The sequence below is a fragment of the Myotis davidii genome, unplaced genomic scaffold (genome assembly GCF_000327345.1).
Source record: "Myotis davidii unplaced genomic scaffold, ASM32734v1 scaffold204, whole genome shotgun sequence".
NCBI classification, from domain to species: domain Eukaryota; kingdom Metazoa; phylum Chordata; class Mammalia; order Chiroptera; family Vespertilionidae; genus Myotis; species Myotis davidii.
Genome location: NW_006299715.1, coordinates 478,287 through 489,229, shown reverse-complemented (window position 1 = coordinate 489,229; position 10,943 = coordinate 478,287).

Sequence of the window (10,943 nt, the reverse complement as noted above, 5' to 3'; positions counted from 1 at the left end):
TTTCCCTTGAGAGATGAGCAATCTAAGGATGGAAGAGTGGACCTGGTCTTAGGGTAGTGGGTGAGTGAAGGTGTTAAGTTATTTCCTCTGGCATCCTCCTGTGAATTGGAATGGAACTGATAGTAAACCAGAGCCAAAGAACATTTTGAGTATCTGTATACCAGGTACAGGAGTGATTTAGGGCAGAGAATCTCAATTCATCATCTCATTAATTACTTTCCCTGAAATTATAACTTGTCTGTCAAGAATCCATTCAATCTATTTATATGCTATTATATGCTAAACACATTGACACATATCCTACAACATAAGCCTTAAGATTCACATTCTGAAAATGGCCTTATTATAAGCATTTACAAGGAGCTGTGGATTGGTAGAATCAACATTAAAATGCCCATACTACCCAAAGCAATCTATAGATTCAATGCACTCCCCATTAAGATACCAATGGCAAATTTCACAGACCTAGAATGAACCCTCAAAATATTCATCTGGAATAAAGAAAGACCCCAAATAGCTGCAGCAATCCTGAGAAAAAGAACAAAGTAGGAGGGATCTCAATACCAGATATCAAGCTGTATTACAAAACCACTGTTCTCAAAACTGCCTGGTACTGGCACAAGAACATACATATAGACCAATGGAAGAGAATAGAGAACCCAGAAATCGACCCAACCACTATGCTCAACTAATATTTGACAAAGGAGGCAAGAACATACAATGGAGCCAAGATAGTCTCTTTAATAAATGGTGTTGGGAAAATTGGACAGATACATGCAAAAAATTAAACTGGACCACCAACTTACACCATACACAAAAACAAACTCAAAATGGATAAAGGACTTAAGCATAAGATGGGAAACCATAAAAATATTAGAGGAATTCGCAGGCAGCAAAATCTCAGACATATCCCGAAGCACTATCTTCATCAATACAGCTCCTAGCACAATGGAAACTAAAGAGCAAATAATCAAACGGGACTACATCAAATAAAAAGGTTCTGTACAATAAAAGAAACCATCAGCAAAACAACAAGAATGCCCACTGTATATTTGCCAACATTATCACCGATAAGCGTTTAATCTCCAACATTTACAGGGCACTCATACAACTTAAAAGAAAGATAAACAACCCAATCAAAAAATGGGCAAGGGACCTAAATAGATACTTTTTGAAAGAGGACATAAGGAAGGCCAAAAGACATATAAAAACATGCTCAAAGTCACAAATCATCTGAGAGATGCAAATCAAAATGACAATGCAGTACCGTATCACACCTGTCAGAGTGGCTATCATCAACAAATCACAAGTGCTGGCGAGGATGCAGAGAAAAAAGAACCCTTGTGTACTGCTGGTGGGAATGCAGACTGGTGCAGCCACTGTGGAGAACAGTATGGAGTTTCCTCAAAAAACTAAAAATGGAACTCCCATTTGACCCAGTGAGCCCACTTCTAGGAATATATCCCAAGAAACTAGAAACATGAATCAGAAAGGATATATGCATCTTTATGTTCATAGCAGCACAATTTGACATAGCTAAGATTTGGAAACAGCCTAAGTGCCAATCAGCTGATGAGTGGATTAAAAAACTGTAGTACATTTACACAATGGAATACTACGATGCGGTAAAAAAGAAAGAACTCTTACCATTTGCAACAGCATGGATAGAACTGGAGAACATTATGCTAAGAGAAATAAGCCAGTCAGAGAAAGATAAATATCACATGATCTCATTCATTTGTGGAATATAATGAACAACATAAACTGATGAACAAAAACAGATCCAGAGACAGAGAAGCATTGATCAGAACATTAAACTTTCAGAGGGAAGGTAGGAGAGGGTGGGGGTAAAGGGGAGAGATCAACCAAAGGATGTGTATGCATGCATATAAACCTAACCAATGGACACAGACAACAGGAAGACGAGGGCATGAGTGTGGGTGTGGGGGGACAATAGGGGCATAATGCCACATATGTAATATCTAAATCAAGAAAGGATAAATAAATAAATAAATAAATAAAGCAAGTAAGCTGTGTGGGCCTAGGACTAAAGCTGCTTGCCCAGATCTGGCCTGGGAGAGAAGATTCCAAATGGGGATTTGAACCTATTGTTCTACCTTGCACATCCCGAGCTGTGTCTGCCCCAGTAGCTGTCACCTCATCCTCTATCCCTATGGCATTATCCTATCCCGTGTCCTTCCCTAAACTGTAGCTTTTTCTAAACCTCTTCCAAGTAGCTCTTTTCCTTCTGAGCTTCTCTTACGTGAGATTGAAGTCTCAAGATGCATTCTCACCTCACTCAGCTTCAGCAGACCTGGGTGGGGGCGTGGCTAGGAAGGAAGAGGAAAGGGAAGGAGAGAGGGAAATGAAATAGCTCAGCAGATGTTTCTGGATAAATGTGTGTGTGCGTGTGTGTGTGTGTGTGTGTGTGTGTGTGTGTGTGTGTGTGTGTGTTTTAAAGTGAGTGTGTGTGTGTGTGTGTGTGTGTGTGTTTTAAGTGCAAGTTGCTAGCGTGGAGGTTTATTTTGGGGCCTGCCAGTGTTAGCAGATGTTTGAGAAGACAAGTACCTGCTCAGACAATTATACACAGAGATTGATGGCAGGTTCGCATCTAGAGCAGATCTTTAAAAAAAAAAGGTACTATAGTCTAATAGGATGTTGTATATAGACTCAGTATGCTTCTCCTTGATTGGTTCTTGGGGACCTATTTGGCCCTATATTTATTCCTGAACCTTTGTGCTTATAGTAATGGGGCCACACAAATGGGGAAGCAGAAGTAGACTGTGCCTCCAGACACAGCCTAGGGAGTGTAATTAGAGAACACAATACCTAGACACTCTGACACTCGGGGAATGGACCTCCAATTAATTGCAGCTATGTTATTTTTGGACATAAACATTTACATTTCATTTCTCATTAAAATTCATCTTCTTAATATATTAAACCCAAACATCTGATTGCTGGATAATTAATGGCAAAATAACATGTCAAGGCTTTCAGGAAATCAAAGGTGTGCAATTTTCAGGCTAGGTGTTCTCACAGTGGGAAGGTAGGAGCCCCTAAATTCCATTCAGTAAACATTCACTGCACTTCTCCCTATGGGTAAAGGCTTCAGTATTGAAATTCAGATATAAGTAGGACACAACCCCAGCTCTGCAGCAGATTAAATCTCATGAAGATCATGTCACAAAGCTGATTGATCCCAAAGACCTCATGGGAAAATGTTCCCTCCGAATGGGAGGAAGTTGCAATAACTGATGTTAGATAAGCTTAAAGGGCTACCTAGGCCTGCACAAGGAAAGTAGCCTGAAAACTGGCCCTTTGGAAAACCATGAGAATGGTAATGGGAGGTTTATGAAGGTTCTCCAAGATCAGTAGGCATCTTGGGCAATGAGCTGCTTTCATTAGGACTTGGGGACCAGAGGAGCTTGCAACCACCACCGGGGTCCCACTCTGACAGCAATCTGTTGGTAGTAACATCCGACGTTCTCTCCTGGACTTGCATCTTTTACTGTGCCTGCTGGTAATCTTTCAGCGAGCACCCTACCTCTGCGTTCTCCATGTGCAAGTGATTTATAATTGCTCTTGGCTTAAAATACCTCAGCATTTTTCTTTGCTGGCAGGTTGGTTCCTTTCAAAGCATCCCACCATTGGGCTCTTTACTGCATCCCCAATCTCATTCCCAGAGACTTTTCCTGGACAACAATACTCTTCTCAGAGGTCACCAGATGTGCAGAAATAGTTCCAGATTCTATGTTTTACAGATGTTGTCTTTCTGTCTGGAAATCCTTCACTCCTGAGTTTTGCTTCAGAGCAATAAACTACTCATCATCAAGAACTGTTATCTGGTGTCTCCAGGTCTGTAAAGACTTCCTTAATCTATTCTTTATCTTTCCAGTGTACAAGGTACTCACTTCTATATGGTCATTATCCTATGGCATCACCATTATAGATTTGCATACCTGTGCCCCAAACTAGCTGTGACCTCCCCAAGGGGAAGAACACCACATTCATCCTTACAGTTTCTTCCCCCACAAATACCTTCGCATATAGTGGGGCCTTAGGGCATGTGTTTTATATTTCTGCCTCAGTCTGAATTCTGCCCTTTGAGGTGACAGAGTTCACACCAGTTTAAACACCAAAAGGAGAATATTTTTGACCCGAGGGGGGAGGATGGGGTGGTGCTGGACTCAGGCATGACAGAATCCAGGGACTTACGTTGTCGGAACTTGACTTCTCTTGACTTTGGTTCTGCTTGTCTCAGATAATTGACTTTATTTGCCCACATTCTAATGAGTATTTTTTAAGTTGTGGCTGCTTGATATTCTGGGATTCCATCATTGACTTTATGGACTCAAATTAAAGAGGGGATATCTCTCTTCAGTGACCATATATAAATTCCCAGGGCAGAATTCTGGTTGGTCAAGTTTGGTTTCATGGTCACCCCGAAGGCACTCACTGAGCTTAGGAAGATAGAGTAATGGGTTTGGGGGCAGGACTAGGTGAGTGACCTGCTCACCTCAATGGCTACAGGGCATGTGATTGTCAGACACACTGAATGGGGCAGGTGAAAAGAAAGCAAGGTAGTGAGGTGGGGGAAGAAGAGGCAGAGGATGAACCTTCAACAGACAAAAGCATCTGCCTGCTCTGACTACCTGTTCTACTGGCCTTAGCAGTCATAGTGAGTGCTCAGTAGATGTTTACTTACCGAATAAATATGTAAAACTATAGGTTCTTCTGATTTATTTATTCCTTCCTATCAGTGATTTATGTAATTACATAGGAAGAGTCTGTCTCTGTGAGTTTTATGACTGCAATTTCATTTCTTTCTTCAAGTCCCAAACACTCTTCAAGCTCACAATACACTGAGTTTAGTTTACAACATAAAACTTACATTTATATTAAGAGATTCTTCAGTCCAGCAATCCAGTTGGTCTACTTTTAGACTTCTTCCCACAAGCACAGACATCAATCTGTTTCTTACAAAGTGTTGTTTGCTGCGATAATCTCACCTCCATCAAATGTTCCTATCTTTACCTCCTTGTTATTACAATTCTGTAGAGGAAACCAAGAGAGATAAGGCCATGGGCTGAGGGTATCAGGCAACATGATTTAATAGAAAGGCAACTTGTTTGAGAAATTGATACATGACTTCAAGTATGTCTCTGCTACCAACTCACCTTGGAGGGTTCACTTTGCCTCTCTCAATATTTTCTACAAAAGAGGGAGAATTGGTGTCTTTCAGCACTAATTCTCTATGCATCTATGTAAGACTCTTATGAAAGAACAAGATTGGAGTAACCATGGCTTCATCCAAGCCCCTGGGACCCAGAACATGGCACACACAGCATTAATCAAGACTCACCTGGCCATCCACCCAGTGAACACACAATGTAGCTTTGTCTTTGGGTTAGACCTAATAATGTGACTTCAACCAGTTTCCAAGCAGCATGTTTTACTCTGTTTCCTTCAACCACATCACACCTTTCTAAAAGAGCCCAATATGTTACTTTCCAAGAACTTGGTTTACTTTTGATTTCTATAGCTTTACTTGTCCACTTTCTTCCACCAGGAAAGCTCTGCTTCTCCTCCTTTACCTGTTTCAATCCTACCCTTCCCTGAAAGTCCAGGAAAAGACTGCCTGCTCTAAGGCTTTCCTATTTTCCAACTCGCCTCCCTCCATCAGAATGCTTCTCACCCTTTTCCATGGGATGGCTTACAGCTCTTTGTTTATCCCATTGAATAACAGTGAACATGCCCCTTGAAGTCCTCCCTTTCGCTGCACCTCAAGTAAAATTCAAACTCTTCCCCAGGGCTTGCAAAGCTGGACATGATCTAGTTCCTGCTCTTTCTAATGAAGAGCACATCAATAGTTCATCATTATTCATTACTGAGTGTGAGCCCATTGTATGGGTATGCCAGTTTTTTAATGAACATTTCAGATGTTTTGCAAGTAAAGCAGCTGAGGGCATTCATGCCCAAGTGTTATACAGATATATAATTTCATTTCTTGGGGCTAAATATATACTAGTGGAATGCCTTGGGTCATATAATAGTACATGCTTAAATTTTTAAGAAATTGCCAAGCAAACTATTTCCAAAGTGGTTGAACCGTATTACATTCCCACCACAGTATGTGAGAGTTCCAGTTGCTCCACATTCTTGCCAACAATTTTGAGTATCAATCTTTTAATTTTAAAAATTTCTAAAGGTATAGAGTAGACTCTCATAGAGGTTTTAATTTGCATTTCCCTAGGGACAGTGATGATGATATTCTTAAATCTGCTTATGGGTTTTCCATATATCTTCTTTGGTAATGTGTCTGTGTTTTTTTAATTGGGTTGTTTTCATATGATTGAGTATTAAGAATTCCTTGTATATTTAAGGTGCAAATCATTTATCAGATATATGCTTTGCAAATATTTTTCCCAGCCTGTGGCTCTTCTTATTCCTTTAAAAGTATCTTTCAAAGATCAGGAGATTTTACTTTTGGTTATTCTAGTTTGTCAAGTTATCCTTTAAAGAATTAGACTTTAACACTGTATTTAAGAAGATTTATTATTTTCTTTTAGGAATTTTATAATTATAAGTTTAATGTATTGTAATACATAAGGTATAGAATAAAAAACTTAGAATAGTATTCTCCCATGGCTGCTATGATGTTTTGGGGGCATTATACAGAATTCTAGGCTGAGAGGTTTGTTTATTTGCTTGTGTTTTTAGTCTTTTAAAGACATTTTTCAACTGCCTTCTCACATACACTGTGCTCAGTGAGAAATCTGCTGTTATTTTTAACTTTGTTTCTTTATATGCGATGTGTCTTTTTTCTCTGCTTTGAAATTATTTCACTTTATCACTGGTTTTAAGAAATTTCATTTTGTGCCTTGTGTTTGGGTTTCATTACATTTATTAAACCTGTGGGTTTATAGTTTTCATCACAATTGTAAATTTGGGGCTATTATTCTCTCTCTCTCTTTCTCTCTCTCTCTTTCACACATACATACACACTCACAATCACACAGTCACACACACACACACACACACAGCCACACATACACAGCCACACATACACACACACAGCTACACAATCACAGTCATGCACACACAGCCACATAATCAGTCATACACACACAGCCACACATACAAACACACATAGCCACATGTGCGCACACCTCTTTTTTGGAGACTCCAGTGTTACATACATTAGTCCAGTAAAAGTTTTCCCTCTTCTCACTGAAGCTTTTGCTAAATTTTTATTCTATTTTTCGCTCTATTGTTCATTACTAGAGCATCTTATTGCCGCATCTTCAATTGAACTCCTTGTTAAGAAGTAATGTTTAATTTGCTTTTATTCCCATTAATTGTATTTGCACCGGCATTTTCTTTTCTTCTTTGGGAACTGATTTTAGTATTTTATGTATCTTCTGCATCTCTGCTTTTCTTTTTAATCATAAGGAAGCCATTATAATAACTGTTTCAATGTTTTTGTTTGCTAATTCTAATACCAGTGTCCATTTTGAGTCTGTTTCAATGGAGTGATTTCTCTTTACACCGTAAGCCATGCCCCTTTGCATACTTTTTAGTTAGGATGCTGGATATTGAGACTTTTACTTGGGTGAAAAAAAGGATATTTTTATATTCCTATACATATCCTTGAGCCTTTTTCTGGAAGGCAGTTAAGGTTGCTTGAAAAAAGTTCAACGCTTTAGGTCTGGTGTCATTGAGGTCCAGAGCAGTATTCAGTGCAGTGTAGTTATTCCTTATTATGGATGCAAAACTATGGATGCAGAACTCTGTGTCTACTTTGTTCTATGCCCTGTGAATCTACAGGAGCTCCCATGTGATTGGTAGGAACAGTCACGTTTCCCAAAACTAGGGGAGTACTGGGCTCTAGTTCTTTCTGATGACTCTTTCGTTGACCTCCTGACAGTTTCCTCACAAGCATGTGCTAATCAGTTTTCAACTGAAAATTTCAGGGGAAATCTCTGCAAACCTCCCTAGTTATCTTTCTGTGCAGTTCTCACCTCTCTGGTATTTTGTCTAGTAAATTCTTAGTTCTTTGGTCTCCCTGGACTCTCAGCTCTGTCTCCTGGATTCACAGAGTCCACTGAGCTCTAGCCTGCATCCCACTCCCCACACCAGTTCCTGGAAACTCCCTCAGGAAAGTAAGCTGGGAATTACCCTGGGGTTTTTTTGTGTGTTTTTTGCAGGGCCATTCTCCTTTGTTGCTTGTTTTTCAAAGTCTTGCAAAGAATTGTTTCATATCTTCTGTTCATTTATTTTGGCTATTTCAAGTGGGGCCCACTTCGTTCCACTTATAATCATATTCACTAAGTTGCCCCTCTTTCTTTCCTGTGCACATACCAATCTTATTCACACCTTAAGCCCTTTCAATTTTCTGGCTATTCTCCCCCCACATCCCCCCACTGCATGTAATACTTCCACCAAGATCTCGGTAAGTTCATGGCTTCGAATCATTCACATATCAGCTCCAATGCTAACTCCTTTAGAAAGCCTTTGGCTATCCTGGCAAAGCCGGACAACCCTCCACTGAGTCATCTCCGCCCAGTGCCATGCTTCATTTCTTTATAGCACTAATGTCCAGCTGCACTTATTCAAATGACTGCATTACACTAAGTAAATGTTGAAAGAAAGACCCTGTCAGATATTGAAAGAATAACTGAAAGTAGGTTTAAAATATGTACATGTGGAGCATTAGACAACTGGGAAGTGACTGAAAAGGAAAGACTTATTTTACATAACAAAAGGGCCCAGAGCAGGGCAGTTCCAGGATGGCTCTGTGACCTCATCAAGAATCTTGCTTCTTTCAACCTTTCTGCTTGTCACCCAGAGTGTATTGATTGTCATCTTAGCCCAGCAACCCTCACAGTTCCAAGATGGTGGCCACAATGCCAAGCAGCATGCGGAAACAGCTCTCAGAGATTATATAAAGTTATGGTCTTTTACTTCATCCTCTCCTAAAGGTAGGGAAAACACTTCCAGAATCCTTCAACAGACTCTCCTCACCACTCAGCAGCCAGATGTTGGGACCATTCCTAAGTTAATCGATGGCAATGGGAATGGGAATTACCTCTACTGGTTTAAACTAATCAAGATGCACTTTTATCCCAGATGGCTCATCCTGAAGCCTGAGTTTTGTGGAGCATCCTTTTCCCACCTTTCCCAAACACTGAGCTGCCTGCAGTTATGGAGAATGGAGTTCCGTTAGAAGGAAGATGGGAAGTGTTAGGTAGGTGTGCAACTCAAACTTTAAATAAACTCATTTTAGTTCATCGAGAATAATTGCCCAACTGGTTTAAATATTTTTCAGAGTGTGAGACTAAGTTTGGCATAAGGTTTTTAGCTTGTGTTCCTAGTCTTTTACTTTGTGTGACATCCCCAATTCTCAGCCTTCCTTCCTGGCACCTTGCACACCACAGGCACTGTCAACTGAAAATACTGTTTCCACACACTTCCAACAACTGTCAATGGAATTTATGAAGTAGAAACATATTTCATTTTTTCTATTTAAAAATGAAAATTTAATCAGTCCATTTCTTGTCATGATATACCCATTCAAAAGTATTTACAGCTGATTCTGTTGACATGAATCCACAAATTTTACCAAATATTTTTATCAAAGGGATGGTGCTATGCTTAATTTATCTTCTGCACAACCCCGTGCTCACAATTAAAATTATTTATTTTACTCCGGGGATGGAATCCAGAGCTCACCTATTCATTTCTGGTGTTGAAGGTATAGACACTGAATCAGAGGAAACTGATTCCATCAAAGTCATTGGTGGTGGTATGTTGGAGTTCACTCCTATAAGGTTATGAGAGCCAATTGTGGGCATCTACTCCTAACTCCACCATCCGTGATGTCAAATTGACAGCTTGAGATTGATCATCATGAAAATATTTACACATGAAAATTGCCAAAATGCTACAAATTAGGGTTTTTTCTTTTCTGAAATGGTTGTAAACATCAACTGGCATACCACACAATTAGAAATATTAAAATTAAAATCTAGAATTTAAAGAATTAAGAATTTTAGAGCCATATACTTCTACAAGCCAATGCTAATAATGCCTATTTTATTATCATTATTGACATTTTCTGACTCAGACTTAGTCTTTCCCACACCCCCTCACCCCCCGGCAACTAAATTGTGCTTCTATAACTCACTCGTATCTATCCTTCTTCACAATTTGATGGGTTCATTCGTCTCTGAATAAAATAAGGGTTGGACACTCTTTTAGTAAAGCTTTTAGTGGTGAATAATAGAAAGACTCTAAACGTAAGGATAAGTAATTTCTAATTATTATAAGGATATGTACTCTCTAAAAGAATCAAGGGAGGAAGAGAATAAGACTTGAAAAATGGACAGGAACCAAAGGGACCTGGCAGCGGAAACCAGAGTCAAGTTCATGCCTAAAGACAGTCTGGTTGTAACATTGCCACTGGTTAAGTTTTCTCAACTGCTGTGGACCAGTCTGATGATTTTATGAACCACAGAAAATAATGTTTGCATAGTCTATGTCTCTTTGCACTAACTCAATATTAAAACATGGGTAAAACCATCTTAGTGGTTGAGCCTGGGTTATGCTGCTGGTGGTATGCTATAGAAATCTTGCTTTGCCTCAACTTCCATAGTAAGAGGAGGGAAATCACCTCCCACCAATACAATTCCCAGTGGCAAACTCACCCCAAAATAGAAATAGGAGTTTGTTACTCAGTGGCAAAAATGAAAATAAGAAAGGATCCCTGCCATCATCATTGTTAAAAATTGAAAAGAAGACAGTGTGCTTACTATCTGGTTATGTAAGAATGGGAGGGAGAACATGATAGGCATAGAGCATGGCAAATGATGGCCATGGTAGCTAGAAGCCTCTCAGGATGGCCTAGATATAGGACTAAAATGGATTTCTGAATAGTAAAA